Genomic DNA, 23,283 nt, shown 5'->3' with positions numbered 1-23,283 from the left:
CACTGGGGTCCTGAAACGGTTCGATAAAGCTCTTGAAACCTTCGTGAGTCTCAATTATTGACTGGAGTAACAGAGCCTTTCAATTATCAATAATACATTCCTGTCAGGTGTGTGCCACTGTGATTGGCAACGGTGGGAACCATTCTATTTTTTGGATGTTCTTTTTTTTAAAAAAAAATAGCCAAGCCGAGCCGCAGCTCCCTCTGGAAGCAGGAGCAGCAGTGGCGTAGGAGGTTAAGAGCTCGTGTATCTAATCTGGAGGAACCGGGTTTGATTCCCTGCTCTGCCGCCTGAGCTGTGGAGGCTTCTCTGGGGAATTCAGATTAGCCTGTGCACTCCCACACACGCCAGCTGGGTGACCTGGGGCTAGTCACAGTTCTTCGGAGCTCTCTCAGCCCCACCCACCTCACAGGGTGTTTGTTGTGAGGGGGGGAAGGGCAAGGAGATTGTCAGCCCCTTTGAGTCTCCTGCAGGAGAGAAAGGGGGGATATAAATCCAAACTCTTCTTCTTCTTCCCCCTTGCTACGCCTCTGCTAGACATGATGGGGGTGAAATGAAAACAAAATGATAAATGTACTATCTGCTTAATTTAAGCATGACAGACTAGCTGAAATCACGGAAGCTGGACCATCTTCTAAAGGAGGCATTTTAATGCTACAAAACGTACGCAGTGGGCTTGATTTTATGGGTGTGGAGTATTGTATGGCAGCAGCAGTGGCGCAGGAGGTTAAGAGCTCGTGGATCTAATCGGGAGGAACCAGGTTTGATTCCCCGCTCTGCCGCCTGAGCTGTGGAGGCTTATCTGGGGCATTCAGATTCGCCTGTGCACTCCCACACACGCCAGCTGGGTGACCTGGGGCTAGTCACAGCTTCTCGGAGCTCTCTCAGCCCCACCCACCTCACAGGGTGTTTGTTGTGAGGGGGGGAAAGGGCAAGGAGATTGTCAGCCCCTTTGAGTGTCCTGCAGGAGAGAAAGGGGGGATATAAATCCAAACTCTTCTTCTTATTATTATGGCGAAGCTAACCATCACGAAGCGAGCTTGCGAGATTGCAATGCATCCAGTAATTTATACAGAATCTTTAAATCGGGCAGATCATCAAAGATCATCAAAGAATGCAGCAACCGCTTTGCATGATAAGGGATGGTGCGTCTTGGAGGGTTTATTCTCTCTCTTCACCCCCCCCCCTTTCTCCTCTTTCTCTCATTTGGATGCCTATTTGGAATCCAACTTGCATTCCTGTTTCAAAATACCTGTAATTATGTGTAATTGTCACGATTATTTCGGGGGGGGGGGTGTCCCCCCATCTTCTTTTTACTGTGTGTGGAGAAAGAAAACATCGCCTGTTCTTCAGTCTGCTGGGTGCCGGAGGCTGGCACTCAAATGCCATCCATTGTTTTGTGTGAAATACAGACTCCATTTGTGCAATCTGTCAGCCTGTCCTGCTTCCCCCCCCACTCCCCTTCATGAAGGCAGAGAAAAGGGACCCAAATGGAGCGTTTCAAAACAAAGACGGTGTAGCATGTGGTGAGTGACATTACCATTTTGTTTTGTTTTTTTCTTTTGGCGAGACGGAGCGTAGCAGCCTCCTAACAGTTTGCAAATGGTGCCGACTCCGCTAGGCCTTGACAGGAAGTTGCCAGACAGTTGCTAAAATGGTGGCTGATCACTGGCCCTTTCCAGCTCTGCTGTTAGGGAATAGGGTGGGTTGCTAGTGTAGCCTCTATCTGTGGGTTCTGTGGGGCAGAACTTGGAATGAGTTTGCAACCACAAATTTTAAAAACAAAATGGGTTACTTTCTTAACATATAACATCAAACGTCAACATTTAACATCACGCTTCAAGGCCCTGTTCGGGTTTCATTTCAAGTCCTTCTAGTTACAGTCTTGTAATACCAAGTCCATTTATTCCTGCAAGTGGGTTGGCTCCTGAAGACTCCAAGGGCTTGGTGAACAGGATTCAACATGATGAAGGTTTCCAGGAGAACTCTCACCCATTACAAACACAAAAACCCTGAAACAATAAACTCCAACATTTACAACATAGCAAAAACAAACAACTACCTTCCCACTAGTTCCCAACAACATCCCATTGAAGTCCCTCCCCAACCTCACCCTCCCCGGGCTCCACCTCCAAAATCTCCAGGTGTTTCCCAACCTGGATCTGGTAACTGTAAGTGCAGGTGCAGGGGCGGAGCAAGGGGGAACCTGGCTGTGGTTCACAACTGGAAGTCTGAAAAAGGAAACTGAATCCCTGATTTTAGCCACTCAAAAGCAAGTCATTAGAACAAATTCGATCGAGGCCAGAATCAAAAAATCCTTGAATGATGCAAAGTGCAGATTGTGCAAAGAAGCCGATGAAACTGTAGATCATGTCCTCAGCTGCTGCAAAAAGATTGCCCAGACTGAGTACAAACAGAGGCACAGTGGCCAAGATGATCCAATGGAATTTATGGAAGAATTACAACATAAGAACAGCTAAGAACTGGTAGGAACATTGTCCAGAGAAAGTAATGGAAAATGAGAAGGTCAAGATCCTGAGGGACAAGAAAGTGACCATCATCAACATAGCAGTCCCCGGTGACAGCAGGGTCATTGAAAAAGAACATGAGAAGGTCACTAGATACCACGATTTGAAAATTGGACTTGTCTATGGCACAAACCAGCTGAGGTTGTCCCAGTGGTAATCAGCATCCCGAAAACACTACAGCAGCACATGAAACATCTTCAAATCGACAAAATTAACATCTGGCAGATTCAGAAGGCAGCCGTACTGGGATCTGCACGAATACAACGTCGATACATTACAGCTTCCTAGGCCTCTGGGTGAGGCTCGAATTGTAATGAAGGCCAACAACCAGCTAAAGGACTGGCAGCTGTGAAATCAACCATAGTAATAAATAACTGAAGGATGAACAACCCAGACAGCTCACTCAGGCTGTTTTGTGCCTTTCCTTCTGTTTTGTGCCTTTCCTTCTGACCTGGCTATGTTGTAAATGTTGGAGTTTATTGTTTCAGGGTTTTTGTGGTTGCAATGGGTGAGAGTTCTCCTGGAAACCTTCATCATGTTGAATCCTGTTCACCAAGCCCTCGGAGTCTTCAGGAGCCAACCCACTTGCAGGAAGAAATGGACTTGACATTACAAGACGGTAACTAGAAATTGAAATGAAACCCGAACAGGGCCTTGAAGCGTGATGTTAAATGTTGACGTTTGATGTTATATGTTAAGAAAGTAACCCATTTTGTTTTTAAAATTTGTGGTTGCAAACTCATTCCAAGTTCTGCCCCACAGAATCCACAGCTAGAGGTTACAGATTGGCGCCCAACCAGCGTGGGGCTTGGAAGTGAGATTGCAAAAATAAATTGCTTGCAATGGAAGTGTGCAGCAAGTTGGGGTTTGATCCCCATAAAACTGTTTTGTTATGTGATGTAAGTTCAAGAGATGTTGCTGTGTGAATTTGAAACAAATGATTCTGTTTGGCAGTTTCATGAAGGAAGGGATTCCAGTTGCAACCCCCCATCCCTTCTGCAAACTACTTGGCTGAATTGCAACATTTGCTGGAAAGAGTTTTGCAAACTGCCAGTGCAGCTAAGCTTCCAGCAGTTGGAAATCCTTGTCAGACAAGACAAGGGAAAGACAATGTTGTGCTATCAGATTCACCAAATGTGGTTCCTCCATGTACAGGAATCTCTGGGGAAATCATTGTTTAATGATTTCAAGAGTTGCATTGTAATTACTGTTGAGATGACAGAATTTTAGTGGGGGAGAATTCCCTTGGCACAGTTCAGACAAGGTCTACCTTGTTTCCCACCAGCCTTAGGGTTTTCTTATCCTCATCCACAAGCTCCTCTCCTGAACCATCACTCTTCACTGGGGAGACAGGGGCCCTGGCCATCAGCCCCACCTGCAGCCCACCAGGTGGATTTGGTCAGTTCCTTCTTCTTGGGTCCCTCTCCAATTGAGGCTTGCATGCGGCGGTTCCCTTGTGAGCACAAGGCTATCATGTGCCCTTTCCCCCTGCACAAAAGACACAGTCCCAAAGTCTCCTCCTCTCTCACTCAAACTTGGGCCTTGTCTTTGTACTCAAACATATCCTCTGAGGTATTAGCTACTATCATGAAACCAAGCCTGGGAGAGTCAAGCTTGTTTCAGTAAAAATCTGGGTCCTTTTCTCCAATAACTCCAACCAGCTGAGTTCTCAACGATTTGTTGGAAAACAGAATATGGTAAGATTGAAAGAAAGAGATAAAATTAAATTTCAGAGAAAAGAATGCCAGTGGTTCACGTATCAACAAATTCAGCAACAACTGCAACAAGATCTAAAAGAGTGGGGTATAAGCAATACTCCCACGGAACTGGACCAGATAATATTCCTTACATCGAAAAAGAAATTGAGTCAAATATATAAACTATTATTATCTATGATTTTAGAAACAGAAATAGTGAAAGAAACAATGATAAGATGGGCAACAGATTTTAATAAAGAAATTCAATTGCAAGACTGGGAAGGAACCATGGAACTGCACAAAACCTTCTCAGCCAGTTTGGAATTGAGAGAAAACTTTTTAAAGATCTTTCATAGATGGTATCTAACACCTACAATATTGGCAAAGATATATAAAGGTCAATCTCCGAAATGCTGGAGATGTAAGAAGGAGACAGGTACATTGTTACATATGTGGTGGGACTGTATTAAAATAAGGAAATTTTGGAAACAATTACACATAGCAATACAAGACATACTAAAAATTTCGTTCGAAGCAACCCCAGAATTGTACCTGCTAGGAATAGGATTAAAAACTTCATTAAATATTAATAAAGATTTTTTTCTTTACAGTTCCACCGCAGCGAGAATAATAATAGCACAACGTTGGAGAAAAGAAAAAGTACCGAAAATAGAAGAATGGTTCCTGAAAATGACAGAATATCTCCTACTCAATAAGATCGCCACCAGAATTAAGGAAACACCGTGGTCAAGATTTCAAAGGACCTGGAAATATTACGTACAATATATAGAAGGGGGACAACAAAATACCGAAATAATAGATAGTATACTTCATATGAGTTGACAAATGACACAGAAAAAGATGCCAATTAGGAAGAATTACATTTGGAAAACTAATACTTACCTTAGCTGATTTTTCAGTGCAGAAATCACTGACGATAGGTCAATTTGGGTCAGTCATAGGGGAAGTCTGGAATACAAGATAGAGATAAAAGCTACAAGATAATATAACAAGGAATATATTACCTGAGTTAAGATAAGAGATTAAGATTGCATGTAATGTAAGAAGCAAATTTAGAAGTAACTAGCGGGGCCCGGCCACGTGTTGCTGTGGCAATTGTCCTTCTCATCACAGTCCGCAACCCACACAGATGTCCATGCAGGTCCAATGATCCGCAGCATAGCCTTTTGGGGTGGTCAAATGGAATCCCTCTTTCCCTTTTCAATGCACATCGTTATATGGTGGTGTCTTGTTTTTTTAGTATAAGGTAACCCTTTCCATTCCACAACGGAACTGTCCAGAGTGCGAATCCCGCTGTCCACGAGGCTGGTTGACACGCAAAGTCCTTGCTTGGGTAAGGCAGAACTGGGGCAAGGAGGTATCCCAGTCAGGCAGCAGAGGCAGGGTGGTGAGGCGCTCAGATCGAGGCCAGCTCCCTGGGTTCTTAAAGGGCCACGTGCAAAAGAAGCGGAGCCAGTAGTGCTGTTTCGCCCCCACCCCGTAGATTTTCTTAGAAGAAAAAGGCAAACTCCAGCTCACTTTTAGTAAAAGAGAGCTGTGGTGAATATGGGTGAGGAAGTGGGTAAGTGGTGGTTGGATGTGTGGGAGGGCAGAGTGAGGTGTGTGAGGATGAGCTGGATGTGTATGAGAGTAGGTGTGTTATGTGGTAGCAGTGGGTGAGGCACAGAGAGTGAAAGTTACCTGCATATGTGTGGGGGGGACCCCACCTGACGTCTCACATGGCAAAGTGTGTATGTGTTTCACTTCCAGTCGTATAACAGTATTACCTATTTACTGTTTTCACTGCTCATCTCTGCCCATCTGCGGGAACATCCTAAGCCCTCATTCCAAGCCCTCAGGCCACAGACAGACAGGCTGCACGGACATTCTAAGGGTGACAGTTAAACACAACCAGCTTCATGGCCTGGTGCGCCAGGAAAAAGACGTTTTACCTGGCTCAGGTATGGACTTTCGGTGGTTTGAAGGTCCGAGTACCTGCCAGCAACAGGGAGGGATGTCATGTGAAAATTTGGGGCAATCCGTCCAGCAGTTTCTGAGGGAGACCATCAGGGACAAACACACTGTTAGATTTATATATATATATAGATAACACTATTCATGATAAAAGATTAATGTTATAATACATATCTTGTAGAAAGTAAATCCAAAGTAACATTCTAAGCACTAATATCTTGTAAAGTATGGGTGAGGGGCACTAAGGGGTGAGGGGTGGTAGAGGGTATTATATATATTTATGGATCTATATATGTATGTAGGGAAAGTCAATACTATGTTGATTTTATGTATGATTCTGAGCACTTGTATAATTTGTTTTGTAAGTTTACCTTTTTAAATTAATAATAAAAATTTTATTAAAAAAAAGAAAACAGAAATAAAATGCAGTTACAGAGATTTGCTCAGCTGAATACATTCTTATAGATCTCTTGGGACATCCAGGCCAGAGGTGCTTCTCTTAGCCCATGATAGAGTCACCTAGGTCTTTGTTCTTAGTCTCCAAGAAAACTTTCCCCCTTGCCATGCGGTTCCCCCCCCCCCCCCCAAAGTTTGAAGTGCCTTATTTGGGCATCTTCCTGTTCTGGGTAAATTTCCATGGCCTTTCTAAGGGTCACCAGAAAAGCTGGGATCCCGCATCCCCTAATTCGGCTTTGTCAGTTTGTGGGACTCGCCAGAGGGGCTGTCTAGATTTTGGATTCTCTTGAGAGCAGCCGTCTTTGTGCAGGTGCTGGTGAACACCCTGGGATTTGCTCTCGTGGAACATTGGCTGATATTTTCTGAACATGTTCCCTTTGAAAAGACCTGAGATCCATTTTTGAAATGACAGGTGATTTTAGTGAGGAACTTGGGAAGAGAGAGAGAGAGAAACCTATTTTGCACCCACCCGCACGTCTTCTTGTGAACTGTGTGACTGTAATTACTTAGAAGTCCTTTGAAGTCTGCAGCTGGAGGTATCTGCTTGAGTGGAGCAGTTGCTGCCACAGGAGGTGGTGATGGCCACTAACCTGGATAGCTTTAAAAAGGGTTTGGACAGATTTATGGAGGAGAAGTCGATTTATGGCTACCAATCTTGATCCTCCTTGATCTCAGATTGCAAATGCCTTAGCAGACCAGGTGCTCGGGAGTAGCAGCAGCAGCAGAAGGCCATTGCTTTCACATCCTGCCTGTGAGCTCCCAAAGGCACCTGGTGGGCCACTGCGAGTAGCAGAGAGCTGGACTAGATGGACTCTGGTCTGATCCAGCTGGCTTGTTCTTATGTTCTTATGTTCTTAGTTCTTATCATGAACCTGCCTATCTTGGAAAACTGTTTAGCCACTCTTGCAGACTGACCGGGTATGCAATGCTTTGTGTGTTGGCGCGGCTGTGGATATGAGCCAGGCAGTGGGTGGTGTACAAGGGCAACGGCAAATACAGAAAAACAGATTTAACCCCGGCTCAATCTGATAGGCATGAGCACAGATGACATGGCTTTGATGTCTTCCGTTTCAACTGGCCTTTCCGGTCAGCCTGCTCACCCACACAGGGCTCTGGTCTGACATTTTGTCTCCCTCTCAAAGAGCTCAGGGGAGAGGGCTGCCAGCTCCCCCCGATTAATGGTGGGGGATGATGGGCGGGGTGGTCAGCAGTAAGTTGGGAGCTCCTGCAGATTTGTGGATAGACTCTGGGAAGGTCAGAGACTCCAATGGGGACAACACAGTGGTGGGATCCAAAAAATTTAGTGACAGGTTCCCATGGTGGTGGGATTCAAACAGTGGCGTAGCGTCCATGGGGCTGGGCGGGGCACGACAGGGGCGTGGCCGGGCATTCCGGGGACGGGGCATTAATACTTTCTCTGTTACTGTAAAAAACTCTTACTGTTAAAAAAAAGTTCCTAATTTCCAGCTGGTATCTTTCTGTCCATAATTTAAACTCATTATAGCAAGTCCTATCATCTGCTGCCAACAGAAACAACGACTTCTCCTCTAATTGACTGCTTGTCAAATACTTAATACTTTCAAATACTTAATTTTGTTTCTAGAAATCAAAAGGAGACTTTCCTTAAACAAAAAACTTTACCATATTTCTAAAACATGTTTTTAAAACAGCCCAACAGGGAGAATTATCCTGTTTTCTACCTTCGCTAACCAGCCACACAGGAAACAACAGGACTTTATATAATAATAATAAGCCTTTATTTGGCATAACAATAATCATAACACAATAAAAAACCTGAGATAAAAGGTACACAAATACAAAGGTTTAAGATAGAATATAAATTATTGATTGTGCATCACCTCCAGTAAAAATCGTGCTACCAATTCACAAGTTTCATTGTCAGAATTGTCCAGAAGGAAAGGGAGTCTACTTGATTCTTCCATTTCACTAGGTATCCTAGAAAGAATATTGGAATATTTTGATCTGATATTAGCAAATTTAGGGCAGCAAAGCAGTTGATGTGCCAATGTTTCAATTTGTTGTTCACCACAAGAGCATACCCTTTCGCTCATTTCCAAGTTGTTAAATCTACCAAGCAATAAAGCGGAGGGGAAAACATTGAAGCGAGCAAGTGTGAGGGCTCTTCTCTGCATAGGATTAGTCAAAAAATACAAATAGGGAAACAGGACTTTATGATTTTTGGACCTAATGAAATTTCTAACGGAAAAGCGGACCCAATTAGTAACCCCCTCTCGGCACACACACATAATTAGTAACCCCCTCTCGGGAACTGGTGAGAACCTGCTGGATCCCACCTCTGGGACAACACCATAGAGCCCAGCCTCCAAAGCACCCATTTTCTCCAGGGGAACTGAAAATGCCTATTGTAGGTAAAATTCAAAGTTGTAACGACTCAGATAGACTGCTCCTGATTAGAAGGTGCTCAGATGAACATCTGCCACTGTCCTTTGCCAACCCCACAGGCTTGTCAAGAGGATTAAGAGGGTAGGGGAGAACTGTGCCACCCTCCCCTTCTTGGAGTAATGCAATACACTACTGTCTATTGCCCCAGGCAAGCTTTCTCACCAGTGTGATAAATAAAACGTATTAAATGCACCTATACATAAACAGAAACAAAATACACGAGCAGCAAAGGCTTGGGCAAACCAGATGGCCCCTGCTGGACCTCTGAAAGATGGCCAGAATGTGGATGCCTAGAAAACATCCCTTGGGCAGGAGTGGGGCAAAGCCACCCCCCCACAGAGGTGGGATCCAGCAGGTTCTCACAGGTTCCCGAGAGTAGGTTACTAATTATTTGTGTGTGCCGAGAGGGGGTTATTAATGGGTGATTTTGCCACGTGATTTTTGCCTTAGTTACGCCCCTCCTCTCAGCAGTAGCGCGCAGAACTTGAAGCAGTCTAGCAGGAGGGGCACCGGCGTGCGTGGCAGCCTGCGCCTGCGTGCATTCGTTTCCCGCCCAAGGACCGGCGCAGCGGCTGCGTCCTTGCCACAGCCCCGCCCAACCAGGAGAAGCAATGGACTATCAACAACTGCAGAGCTTGGCAAATAAATCTTGTTCACCAACAAATATGTTAATTCCTTTCACGCAGGGATACCCAGCCTATTATATTACAGCGCTCACAAATCCCATATACAGGAGAGCCTATATGCTGGCTAGATTTAACATCATGCCATCTCCGCTACCTAGAGGAAGAATTAAAGGTCTTCCAAGCGATAAGAGGTTCTGTCCCTGTAGCATAGGACAGCTGGATTCCATCCCACACATTCTCCTGAACTGCGTATTATACCAAGAACTTCGATCCAGCCTGCTATCCCAAGCTATAGACCCTATGATTGATTATACTGAATCAGATAAAGTAGTTACGCTTTTAAATTGTCAGGATTTTCATTGTTGCCTTACAGTGGCAAAGTTTTTGTCAGAAGTTTGTAAACTGAATGTATGACAAACGCGAAGTTTTTTACTATTCACTTTTTAACTGGAACTGTATTTTTATACTATCGCGTATATGCCAATAAAGGCTTATTGAAATTGAAATTGAGCCCCGCCCAGGAATGCCCCACCCCCGGAATGCCCGGCCACGCCCCTGTCGTGCCCCGCCCAGCCCCATTGGCACCACGCCACAGTTTGAATCCCATCACCAGGGGAACCTGTTACTAAAATTTTTGGATCCCACCACTGCTCCCCCCCTCCAAAGTAGTTGCCCTCAAATGGATCAGAGAGATGATTCAGCGCACAGAAGTCCTGAAGTCCTCGGCAGCTTTGAAAGAAACAAGGGCAGCTGGCACAGTGATATTGGTCCTGACTAAAATTAGCCTGAAAGAAAATCTCTGCTACGGGGAAGCTGCCCGTGTGCCACTCTTCTGCCCTTTGGCATGTGTTCTGCCATGGGGAGCAGATGCGAGCCGAGGAGAAACCGTTGGGCCAGGAAGTCAGGCAACCGGCCACAGGAGTCCCCAAGAGAAACAACAGGGGGGAAAGGGGGATGATAATAAACATCTCGCCTTCCTAAGAAGCCTGCTCTCAGGGGCAGGAATACTGTGGGAGCTGTGGGTGGGTCGTAGCACAACAGGAGCCCACTTGGGAATGTGCGCCTCAAGCCCCTCCTCTCATGCTACCAATTATAAAGCCGAAGGTAAGTGCCAAATTATAATGCAGGCCTCCCACACATCAAGAAAGACGGCCGTTCGTCATCTGTGAATCGGGACTGGGAAATGGCACTTGCTGAGCGATTCCCGTTTCATTCAGTCGTTCTTTCATTCCAGAGCCTGCCTCACCGAGCACAGAATAATAGCACCTCAAATGAAAAGATGATGCAGCAAGACAAGCCGCAGACCTCTTCCGGGGTCTCCCCAGCAGTGGCATAGGAGGTTAAGAGCTCATGTATCTAATCTGGAGGAACCGGGTTTGATTCCCAGCTCTGCCGCCTGAGCTGTGGAGGCTTCTCTGGGGAATTCAGATTAGCCTGTGCACTCCCACAATGCCAGCTGGGTGACCTTGGGCTAGTCACAGCTTCCCAGAGCTCTCCCAGCCCCACCTACCTCACAAGGTGTTTGTTGTGAGGGGGAAAGGGCAAGGAGATTGTAAGCCCCTTTGAGTCTCCTGCAGGAGAGAAAGGGGTGTAAGGAATTCCATAGAAGCAGAAATAAAAGGCTCTTTGGTGTAAAAGACCGTTTATTCAGACATCTTAGAAAGCTCAAGTACACGCAGTGGCAGGAATAAGATCTCCCGCCAGAAACACAGGTTATAACTCTGTCCATCCCATCCCCCCTCCCGGATTCCCATGGGAACGGAGGTCTCATCTCCCTCGCAGAGATAAGGTCTCCGCCGGAGAAGCTGGCCCATCGCCCGGGCTGTGGAATGCAGTCAAGGCCAGGCGGCTGCCCCCCTCGTCAACACCATTGAATCCTTTACAAGGGGGGATATACATCCAAACTCTTCTTCTTCTCTTCTTCCTTGTGGCTCACGTGGCTGGTTTAGTAGAAGCGGATTTCTACAGTCAGGCCCCTTTTGCACAGGCCAATAAACCCGGGCTGGGGCCAGGGAAAAAACTGTTTCGGGGGCGGAGCGGCTCTTACCCCTAAAGCGAGGCTACCCCGTGTTAACTCCCCCGATACAGATTATTTGAGAATCACACTATCTGTGATTCTTTAGTTTGAATATGGGTCGCAGCCTCTCGCGATCAAACGGCTGCCCAGGAAGCACTTTACTTGAAGAAGAATTCTCTATAGTGGAATCCACCCATTCTCTTCTCTATAGAAGAACCCTGTCTCTATAGAACCCTGTCTCTGAAGTTACCAACCATTTTACTCAGTGGTGGGATCCAAAAATTTTAGTAACAGGTTCCCATGGTGGTGGGATTCAAACTGTGGCGTAAAGCCAATGGGGCTGGGCGGGGCACAACGGGGGCGTGGCCGGGCATTCCGGGGGCGGGGCATTCCGGGGGCTGTGGCAAGGACGCAGCCGCTGTGCTGGTCCTGGGGCGGGAAACGAATGCACGCAGGTGCAGGCTGCCACACACAACGGTGCACCTCCTGCTAGACTGCTTCAAGTTCTGCACGCTACTGCTGAGAGGAGGGGTGTAACTAAGGCCAAAATCACGTGGCAAAGTCACCCATTAGTAACCCCCTCTCGGCACACACAAATAATTAGTAACCTACTCTCGGGAACCTGTGAGAACCTGCTGGATCCCACCTCTGATTTTACTTGAATACACACAATATTCAGAGCCCCTGGCCAATCTCATACTTCACAGGCGAGAATCTCATGCTTCCCTCCCCAGGCCTTGATAATGCAACAGTAAACAAAGAAGGGCTTTTCGGCCTGCAGCCAGAACGCTGTTTGCGTAAGTGTTTCTCATATCAGCCTTTGCCTGGATTGGATCTCTGATTGCAGATCGCACAGTCTGAATGGTTTTTGAAAAGTAGCTCATGAGCTCTTCAAGGCAAAACTGATTTATTTATTGAAAGTTGGCGGGGACCCTTCTGCTTCCTCCCACGTAAACTCGGCGCTCGCTGAACAACCATATGCTGCCCCTTTTGACAGTGTGTTGCCCAGATTTCTCTGAAAATAACACTGTCGTATTCAACCAAAGACGGGGCTGTTGGAAGCTCTGGATGGATGAAGACAGACGCAACACTTGCAATGTGGGAAGGAGGTGTTTTTAAAGCACTCTTATGAAGAAGGAGAAGGAGAAAGAGAAAGAGAAAGAGGAGAAGGAGGAGGAGGAGGAGGAAGAGGAATAAGAGGAGGAGTTTGGATTTATAGCCCCCCTTTCACTCCTGCAGGAGACTCAAAGGGGCTTACAATCTCCTTGCCCTTCCCCCCTCACAACAAGCACCCCTGTGAGGTAGGTGGGGCTGAGAGAGCTCCAAGAAGCTGTGACTAGCCCAAGGTCACCCAGCTGGCGTGTGTGGGAGTGCACAGGCTAATCTGAATTCCCCAGAGAAGCCTCCACAGCTCAGGCAGCAGAGCTGGAAATCAAACCCGGTTCCTCCAGATACACGAGCTCTTAACCTCCTACGCCACTGCTTATGACACTCCGAGCACCATTTTCTATCCAGAGACAAGCGAGGGGAGGGGGAAGTCTGTACATTTTCAGAATAGCTCAGTTTAAAAAGGGCGTGGATCCTTTTTTTCCCCATTTATATTCTGCTTTTCTCACCAACAGGCATCCAGAACAGTTTACATTGCCCTCACCCATAGTCATACCACCCACGGGCACAGAGGGGGGGGGAGGGGCCAGAGGTGGGATCCAGCAGGTTCTCTCAGGTTCCCGAGAGTAGGTTACTAATTCTTTGTGTGTGCCGAGAGGGGGTTACTAATGGGTGATTTTGCCACATGATTTTTGCCTTAGTCACGCCCCTCCTCTCAGCAGTAGCGCGAAGAACTCGAAGCAGTCTAGCAGGAGGTGCACCGGTGTGCGTGGCAGCCTGCGCCTGCGTGCATTTGTTTCCCGCCCAAGGACCGGCGCAGCGGCTGCATCCTTGCCACAGCCCCGCCCAGGAATGCCCCGCCCCCGGAATGCCCAGCCACACCCCCGTCATGACCCGCCCAGCCCCACTGGCGCTACGCCACAGTTTGAATCCCACCACCATGGGAACCTGTTACTAAAATTTTTGGATCCCACCACTGGAATTGCCCCCTCCTCCCCTGTGCTGACATGGCTCAGAAGAGCTGGGTTGGCACAGGGGAGGTGCCTAAAGAAAGAACTAGCCCATCAGAGCCACCTCCTTCCCTCGCCAGGCCCCCGGGGGGCGGCTCGGACAGACACTGTGGCAGCAGGCTGGCTCTTGGGCCGCCTGGCCCACCCATCCCCGGCCTCCCTGCAGGCTGGCTCCTGAATCCCCAGGACCTGGGGAGGGCAAAAGGCAGCCTTCAGGGATACAGGGTGGGGGCAGTGGTGGGATTCAAAAATTTTAGTAACAGGTTCTGATGGTGGTGGGATTCAAACAGTGGCGTAGCACCAATGGGACGTGGCGGGGCACGAAGGGGGCGTGGCCAGGCATTCTGGGGGCAGGGCATTCCTGGGCGGGGCTGTGGCAAGGACGCAGGGCGCGTGCGCCCCAGGTGCAGTTCCCCTTCGCCCCGCCTCTAGATTCAAATAATGACTGTTTAAAGTATTAAAAAAGCAATATACCGAAAGGTAGTGTATTATTTCTTTTTTATATAATTATATTGATTGATTTTAAATAATAACATAAGTAAGGAGAGAAACCAAAAACTGTTTACAATTGTTAACATATTACAAACATATCTAATTGTCTATCTCTCTCAACCCCCCCCAACTAAAACATCCTATATTGCCTCCCTCCTTCCCATATTTCCCTCCCTCCCTACTTTCTACTTCCCCTTCAGATTCCTATAACTACTTTATCTATTCCACTTGAAAGAAAACTAACAGAGGGAGAGATCCAAAATCCTTAGTCTCTCTTTCCAATATAAATTTCAAGGGGAAAAAAGACAATGAAAAATCTTTACCTATAATACTTTCCCAACCTTTATACCAATGAACAAAAAAAAATAGAATTACTATATACTGTATTATTTCATACAGTTCATACACATGTGGGAGGGGGGCAGGGGGCCCTGGGGGGCGATTTTGCATCCCCCACTCGACTAGATTTGTTGTACCCAGGGGCAGAGATTACCCCCTTGTCCCTAGTGGAGTTAATCATTAATAACCGGTTCTCCGAACTGAGAAAATTTTAGTAACCAGTTCTACCAAATAGGTGCGAATAGGCTGCATCCCACCTCTGAGTGGGGGGCTCGGCAACGGGTGGCCCCACTCCCCTGAGCCCAATCCCCCGCCCTCCGTGCAGGCCAGCTTTTGCCCTCCCCAGGCCCTGGGCATGTCAGGAGCCAGCCAGCAGAGAAGCGGGGGGCAGGGCTTGGTGCCCCTGAGCCCCGCCCCAAGGTGTTGTCCCCAGGTGCCATTTCCCTCCCCCCGACACACCTCTGTCCTCATCTCCTCCGTTTTATTCTCAAAACAACCTTGTGAGATGGGTTAGTATGGGTGCCTATTGGCTAATGTTTAGGGTTGCCAGCTCCAAGTTGGAGATTTTGGGTGGAGTCTGAGGAGGGCGGGATTTGGGAAGCAGAGGGACTTCAGTATGGTACAGGGCTGAAGAGTCCACCTTCCAAAGCGGCCATTTCCCCCAGGAGAACTGAACTTTGCCGGCTGGTGATCAGTTGTAATCCCAGGAGATCTCCAGCCATTACCTGGAGACTATGAGACTAATAATAATAAACTTTGAAACAAGAAGAAAAATGCAAACATGTTTTATTACATTAAAATTTAGAGGCATTAGACACAGGCGTCAAACTCACGCCCCTCCAGATGTTGTGGACTACAGTTCCCATCATCCCCTGCCAGCATGATGGAGGGCCGCGAGTTTGACATCCTTTTTCTGACATTAGAAGGTCAGATACAAGTCATTATTCAACCAGATCTAATGCAAAGTCCGTAAAAATGGTTCTCAACCGCTTTCAAAACTTTTTGTTAGCTTATGTGCCTTTTCGGAAATGTACGTATAGATGTTTTCCAAACATTCATGATGCAATCGTGTTAACGGGTTTCACCAAATAAAGGCCTGTTTTGGTGTCTTCATCCTTTACAACACATTCTTACTGAACATAGAGACTGTTATAAAAGTCAATACATCATTTGTAACCGGAAAATAATATATTCTTACATAAACCATAAAATAATATATTCTTACATAAACCTCCTGCTGCCACAGGAGGTGGTGATGGCCACTAACCTGGATAGCTTTAAAAGGGGCTTGGACAGATTTATGGAGGAGAAGTCGATCTATGGCAATGGTGGCGAACCTATGGCACGGGTGCCAGAGGTGGCACTCAGAGCCCTCTCTGTGGGCACGCGCAAACAGAGTCCCCTCCCCACACATCTAGGCTTGCTTGGGCCGCTGGGCTCGATTATTAACATTAAACCTAAGACCTAGTTTTGTGAAAGAAGTTTAGGTAACCCTGTTAAGCGCTGTTAAACCCCACTTATTTTCACGCGAAGAACTAAAGCGCGATCCTTTACCTGGAAGTAAGCTCGGTTGCTGGCAATGGGGCTTGCTTCTGAGTAAACCCTCCTAGGGTCGTGATTCACCCGTTGGAATAGTTGCACGGTTGCTTCAAAGCAAAGCCACCGACTACCACCAAGCTTACTCCCGAGTAACACACGCCTCGGAGCCAACCGTTTTCTGGCTGTTAAAACCTCAGTATTCAGGTTCGGTACGTGTTGGCACTTTGCGATAAATAAGTGGGTTTGGGGTTGCGGTTTGGGCACTTGGTCTCGAAAAGGTTCACCATCACTGATCTAGGGCTACCAATCTTGATCCTCTTTGATCTGAGATTGCAAAGGCCTTAACAGTCCAGGTGCTCGGGAGCAACAGCCGCAGAAGGCCATTGCTTTCACATCCTGCACGTGAGCTCCCAAAGGCACCTGGTGGGCCACTGTGAGTAGCAGAGAGCTGGACTAGATGGATTCTGGTCTGATCCAGCTGGCTTGTTCTTATGTTCTTAAACCAACTTTAAAACTCAATAAATTAGACATTATTAAAGGCCCTGATTTGTGACACAAACTCCTCTTATGCCCTCAAATGTACTAGTGCTTACACATGAAACCACCTGCATTTATCTCTAGTAACTTTGTGAAAGTTATTGTAACTTGTGGATACTGAACTTTTTTCAAGCAGTTTAAAGTTGTATTTACAAAAAAAGTTACAGATTCATTTTCTTATAACACGCATAGTTCTCATGAATATTCTGAATGTATTTTAATATTTAAAGTCGTAGTTTAAAACATTTGGAATTTGGTAGTGTGACAAGGAGACAGCATACATGTGAGCCACAGAAGCCAAGTATTTAGTTTCTACCTGTCAACTGCATATTTATCAGGGATTGCACCTAGGTGATTGAGATGCATTCCTAGCTCAGTGAAATCACTACAAAATATATGTAATGTATCACTACTGTAATGGGACATTCTTCCCTTGATCTCTGTCTTTATGGTTTCACACACTTTGTAGATAACTAGGCTTACCCCTGACCCCTCCTGCTCTCATGGGAAATGGGATGTTTCCGTTGCTCTGTGGGGGCAAGAGGTCAGATGGCTTCAGCTCTATCTGTTGCCAATCTTGGGGCACCTCAGCTCCAAACTAACACTTTCTCACATTCTTTAGAGGAAACGGGAGGGGAGATCATTCCCGAATAACGAGGATAGCAAAAGCCAGGTTCGCTAGAACTAGCTTCTAACAAGCTGGGTGCTTCGTTGCCTTCCAATAAATACTGCCGATCAACAACACAGAATTCGTTTATTGACTGAAGGTTCGAGACCTAACATGATTGCAGATAGAAGTTATAAGAATAGAGAAATTCACCCAAATACCTCATCTTATTCAGCCTAGATCAGGGGTAGGGAACCTGCGGCTCGAGAGCCACATGCAGCTCTTCTGCCCTTGCACTGTGGCTCCACGAGCCGAGCTGCCGGCTCCATCCTTGCCCACCCTGCAGGCAGCAGGGTGGGCGCACCAACTGCCCATGGTCGGCTGGGCTGCGCCGCAGGCTTCCCCTCTCGCCCGCCCCGTTGGAGCGGGGCAGGTGCTTTCCCGGCGGCCAGCGAGACCGAGCCGCCAGCTTCATCCATGCACTTCTCAGAATGAGCGGAGTAAAAGGTTAAAAAAAACCCTATACATATAGTGTTTTCTTTATTTTAAATGTCAACAATTATTTGCAGCTCCAAGTGTTTTCTTTTCCAGTGGAAAACGGGTCCAAATGGCTCTTTGAGTGCTAAAGGTTCCCTACCCCTGGCCTAGATGGAACATGCAAATTCCATGGTGATCAGTGAGATCTACTCTCAAGAAACCTGGAATGATTTCTGAAAAGCATCAGTTACTGGAATTATAATTTGGCGATTATTTTTTCATCCAAGCTGTAGGTACAGTGCTTAGAAGAACTATGTTGGAGCGAAATGTAGGAACAGATGAAGTGAGAGAAGCTGGAGAAAGACAGCACCAACAAGCAACCTAAGGATATTCATGACAACTGCATGTTTCTCATCCAAGCACGTGGCGTGTGATTCCTCCTGCCTCATTACTCTCTCTCATCAGAGTTTAGCCAGCATTTTAAAAAGACACCAAAGCCACGTGTCATCTGGCTCCAGTCCATCATCGGATACTCATTAAGACTGTGAATTAGCAGAAGCTGGTGCTTCGCATTGAAACATGTGCTGTTATAAGTGCAGCCACAGCCAAGGCAGGAACAGAGCAGGGAGGAAAACTGCAAAATGCCGTTGGGCTGGCAGGAAAAGACTATATCAAGCTCTCATTATGTTAGGCATTAGTGATGCACTGGCTCCTTTATGAATGACCCAAACATGTGATCCCCAGTGTAATGCTTCTGGGTTCCGAACAGAGACCAAAAGAATGAGGAGTAGTACAAAAAGATAACTAAGGAGAGGTCAATTCCCCACTTGCGGAATCGACCTAGGTTCGACCTGGTCCATGAAAGTACTGACCTAGGTCGATTCCGTAGTCACTCCCCACAGCAGCCGAGGTCGTCGTGCTGGAGCCATGCTCAGAGGGCGGGATCACCTTGGCGCCTCTTCGTTCCTGATTGGCTGTTGTCTGCTCTACTCGGCTATCAGATCAAAGTGGCATCTATCCCTCATCTGTGGCTGGCATCTTCATCCGCTGCAACTGTGGCTGGCATCTTCATCAGATCCTCTGAAGAGGCCAGCCACAGAGGCAGGCGAAACGTCAGGAGAGGATGCTGCTAGGACACGGCCAGACAGCCCGGAAACCACACAGCACCCCATGTAAATTATACTTGCAAATTGCACCCTTAATACTTTTAACCAATGCAAATGGTTCTTTCTCCACCCTGGACATTGCACAGGTATATATACTCCACTTGCTTTACTTCCATCAGATCCTTTGAAGATACCAGCCCCAGATGCAGGCGAAACGTCAGGAGAAAATGCTGCTGGAACCAGAGGCAGAGCTATCAGGGGGCAGGGGGCGCATTGCATCGGGTGCGTGCCTGGAGGGTGGAAAATCACCCCCTGCCCCCTCGATTTTCACTTACCTTAGGTAGAAACGAGGTGCCCAGGCTAGAAGCGGCCTGTTCATCTTTCAGGTTAACGGCCTGGCAATGGGGAACTACACTTCCCAGGAGACCTTGCAAGCCCCAAAGTCTCTTGGGAAGTGTAGTTCCCACTGCATGAGCCGTTTTCAACCTGAAGTGAACATGACAGCCTGCACCTGATTTCACTAAGGATCTACAAAGAACAATGTGTGTGAAGTGGGGCAGGGGCAGCGGGCGGCAAGAGGGCAGGGCGCCCACGGGAGGGCAGAAAACACAGGAGATGTGCTCCTGGCGCATTAGCAATTGGCCCAGCTACGCCTCCGACTGGAACATGGCCATACAATCCGGAAAACCCACAACACCCTAGCGCAGGGGTCTTCAAACTATGGCCCTCCAGATGTTCATAGACTACAATTACCATGAGTCCTACCACTTGGCCATGCTGGCAGGGGCTGATGGGACTTGTAGTCCATGAACATCTGGAGGGCCATAGTTTGAAGACCCCTGCCCTAGTGATTCCGGCCGTGAAAGCCTTCAACAATACAATGACCTGTTAGGTTCCTTTGTGTGCCCCTCCGTACACAATTTGTACATTTGCAGCTGAACAGATTTTACAAACATGCCACAGGTCTTCAGTATTCTCTCTTCACATGGACGTGCCCTTTGAAAAGTGACCCTCAAATTGTCACTGTCATCTTGCTCAACTTTAAGGCCTTCCTATTCCAGATACTCAAGTCTGCCATTCTGGCAACAACAAATCACACAACTGAGTGGATTTTAAGTGCTTTCTTAGATGAAGATGTAGTAAGCAGGGAAGTGCGTATTTCATGGTCTGCTGCCCTCTAGAGTGTATGTGCAACAATTTCAACAGGAATGAATATTCAACAGAACAACACATATATTATACGGAGCAGCCATATCAGGATCTTGTTTCTGTTCAGATCGCAGCTGCCTTGTCCACTGCAAGCAACACAAGCCAAACAACCTTTTTATTGAGCTCTCAATATTGGATTTCCCATGTTGCCAGCTTACTCCTGATCTTCCTGGCAATTGATCTACAATTATTGGAATCAGTTTGGGCAGGGTTCTTCTGTGTTCTCTCTGCATTTTCACAGTTGTGGAGTTAGTTTATTTTCTTCCACATATGCCTTAAATCATAGGTGTCAAGCTCGCGGCCCTCCAGATGTTATGGACTACAGTTCCCATCATCCCCTGCCGGCATCATGCTCTTGACAGGTGGTGGTTACTTAGATCGTATCACCCCTGTGCTACGCCGTCTGCACTGGCTCCCGGTGGAGTTCTGGATCGTTTTCAAGGTGTTGGTATTGACCTTTAAGGCCTTACGCGGCATGGGGCCCTCATACCTACGGGACCGCATCACCCCTTATGTCCCATATAGGCCGCTGCGAACGATGGCTGCAGAACTGTTAGTGATCCCTGGCCCTGCGACTATGCAGCTGGCCTCGACCCAGGCCAGGGCCTTTACGGCTCTGGCCCCTGCCTGGTGGAATGCTCTACCTCCAGCTGTCCGGGCCCTGCGGGACCTTGGTGAGTTCCACAGGGCCTGCAAGACGGAGCTATTCCACCGGGCTTTTGGAGGGGCCGGCCATGGCCCTACTGCCCCCCACTGCAATTTAGGCTGCCTGTTTCCATCTTTTATTACGGTTGGGCCTGATTTATGGATTCCATCGCGGGCCCTGCCTACTTCCTCCCTTTCTTTTGGCCTTAGATCCTACACCTACCAGGTCGCCATGACCCAAAGACCATGATGTGATGGGTACCATCTGGAAGAAAGCGAAAGTGAGGTAGAGCATGGAAAACATGGCGCCAGACCTTCAAAGAAGACCTAAACATGGCTCACATCTCATGAGACGAAGTTTTATTTTTATTTATTTATTCTTTGATTTATATCCCGCCCTCCTCCGTAGGACTCAGGGCGGCCAACAACAACAATTATAAACAACAAAATATCAGTAATAACATCACCATAACAACAGTAATCATAACATCACAAACAGGCAATATGAATAAACATCAATAATCATAACATTATAAATGTGCGCAGAATTAAGCATCAATAACATCAATAACCCTTGGGGATGGGGCGGTATAAACATCTAAACAATAAATAAATAAATAACCACAACCTCATAACAAGGAACATGAATAAACAGCAGTAATCATGGCATCACTAGTCAACAATAAAAATAATAAGAGATGGTGACTCCTCCCTTCTACACCTCAAACTGGGAAAGTATATATAAAGGCCCAGACTAACTAACCCTCTAAACCACAGGTGTCAAACTCGTGGCCCTCCAGATGTTCATGAACTGCAATTCCCATCAGCCCTTGCAAGTATAGCCAATGCTCATGTTGGGAAGGACTGTTGGGAATTGTAGTTTATGAACATCTGGAGGGCCGCGAGTTTGACACCCCTGCTCTAAACGAAGTATAGCAGTGCTAGTGTAGCAAACCTAGCCCAATAGCTAACCTAAAATACAAAAACAAATAGTAGACTAAGCCTAATACAACCCACTCCTAACACTGGCTCTACAAAAAAAACCCTCAATATCCCCATTTTGCCCGCAGAGGTCTCTCCATTCTTCAAGTTGAACTTGTCGCAGCCAACCAAAATAATTGGAGAACGCTTGTTGCCCGAAGTGCCCAGTTACACAGTGAAGTCTAAGTAAGTCTGGGAAGGAAATGGCAAAGCACTCCATAAACATGTTCAGTTTGCAGAAGAAAACGTTAAGGGGTGACCCGATAGCCATGTTTAAATGTCTGACGGGATGCCATGTCAACGAGGGAGCAAGCTTGTTTTCTGCTGCTCCAGAGACTAGGACAAGGAGAGATGGATTCAAGGTGCAAGAAAAGATATTCCACCTAAACATTGGAAAGAACTTCCTGACAGTCAGGGCTGTCTGACAGTGAAATGCGTTGCCTTGGAGGGTGGCATGGTCTCTTTCGTAGAAGGTGTTTAAGTAGAGGCTGGATGGCCGTCAGCTGGTGCTGCGTGTCCTTGCATGGCACAGGGTTGGACTCGACGGCTCTTGTGACCTCTTCCAACTCCATGATCCTATAAAGTGGTGGCGAACCTTTGGCACTCCAGATGTTGTTGACTACAATTCCAGATGTTGTTGACTACAATGCCAATTGGCCATGCTGGCAGGGGCTGATGGGAATTGTAGTCCACAACATCTGGAGTGCCAAAGGTTCGCCACCACTGTCCTATGAGGAACTTTTATGTACTCCACAAAACAGAAGCTGCCATTCTTCTGAAATTCTCTCTGGCTCATTCCGCACATGCAGAATAATGCACTTTCAAATTGCTTTCAGTGCTCTTCAAAGCTGTGTGGAATGGCAAAATCCACTTGCAAACAGTTGTGAAAGCAGTTTGAAAACGAATTATTTTGCGTGTGCGGAAGAGGCCTCTGATTCTTCAATGGCCGAAGCAAATTTGCAATTTTCCTGCGGCCTTTTCCGGACCCAGCTGGTATCAGAAAGGAAAGAAGCCTGCTGAAAAGTGGACCCGCAGCAGCAGCAACGTTCGCCTTCGCCCCGCAGCCTTGAAAGCTGCGAGAATACTGAGGCTGGCCGCCTCCACGCTCCCCATTGGCCCGGACTGGCCTCCGCAATGCATTGTGGGAATATTCCCCTCCTTGGCGCCAAGGCGCTGTGCACGTGATGCATTGTGGGTCTCTCGCCGCTCCTCCCCCCTCCCGTGGCCGGATCTTCTTCGCGTGGACTTTTAACGGTTTTCTCTACGCTTCCGAGGCCTGACGCGTGTGCGAAACCCTTTCCCCCCCCTTTAAATGTCAATGACCGGACTTACCGGGCCATCCTCCGCTTATCGTTCCTACCTTCCTCAGCGACGAAGAAAGGGCGGGGGGAGGGGGGGTGTCTATTTTTTCTCTGACTGGAAAGCGTCTCAGAAGGACGCATGCGCAGTTTGACCGCGAAAGGATCAAACGAGAAGGAAGACCTCGCGCAGCCCCGTTACCAAACTTGAAGC

General features: G+C 47.3%; 1 long non-coding RNA gene across 1 annotated transcript; it reads right to left on the bottom strand.

The window, feature by feature from the left end:
- Positions 1 to 1,955: 1,955 nt before the first annotated feature.
- LOC125445811 lies at positions 1,956 to 23,278 on the bottom strand. Its single transcript, XR_007246330.1, has 3 exons — positions 23,104 to 23,278; positions 5,129 to 5,194; positions 1,956 to 2,012 (listed from the first exon to the last, which is right to left on the bottom strand). It is a non-coding gene; the product is annotated as an uncharacterized LOC125445811 (long non-coding RNA).
- Positions 23,279 to 23,283: the final 5 nt, after the last annotated feature.

Source organism: Sphaerodactylus townsendi, linkage group LG16, assembly GCF_021028975.2.
Source record: "Sphaerodactylus townsendi isolate TG3544 linkage group LG16, MPM_Stown_v2.3, whole genome shotgun sequence".
Taxonomy (NCBI): Eukaryota; Metazoa; Chordata; class Lepidosauria; order Squamata; family Sphaerodactylidae; genus Sphaerodactylus; species Sphaerodactylus townsendi.
This window is presented reverse-complemented; position numbering and strand designations above follow the sequence as displayed.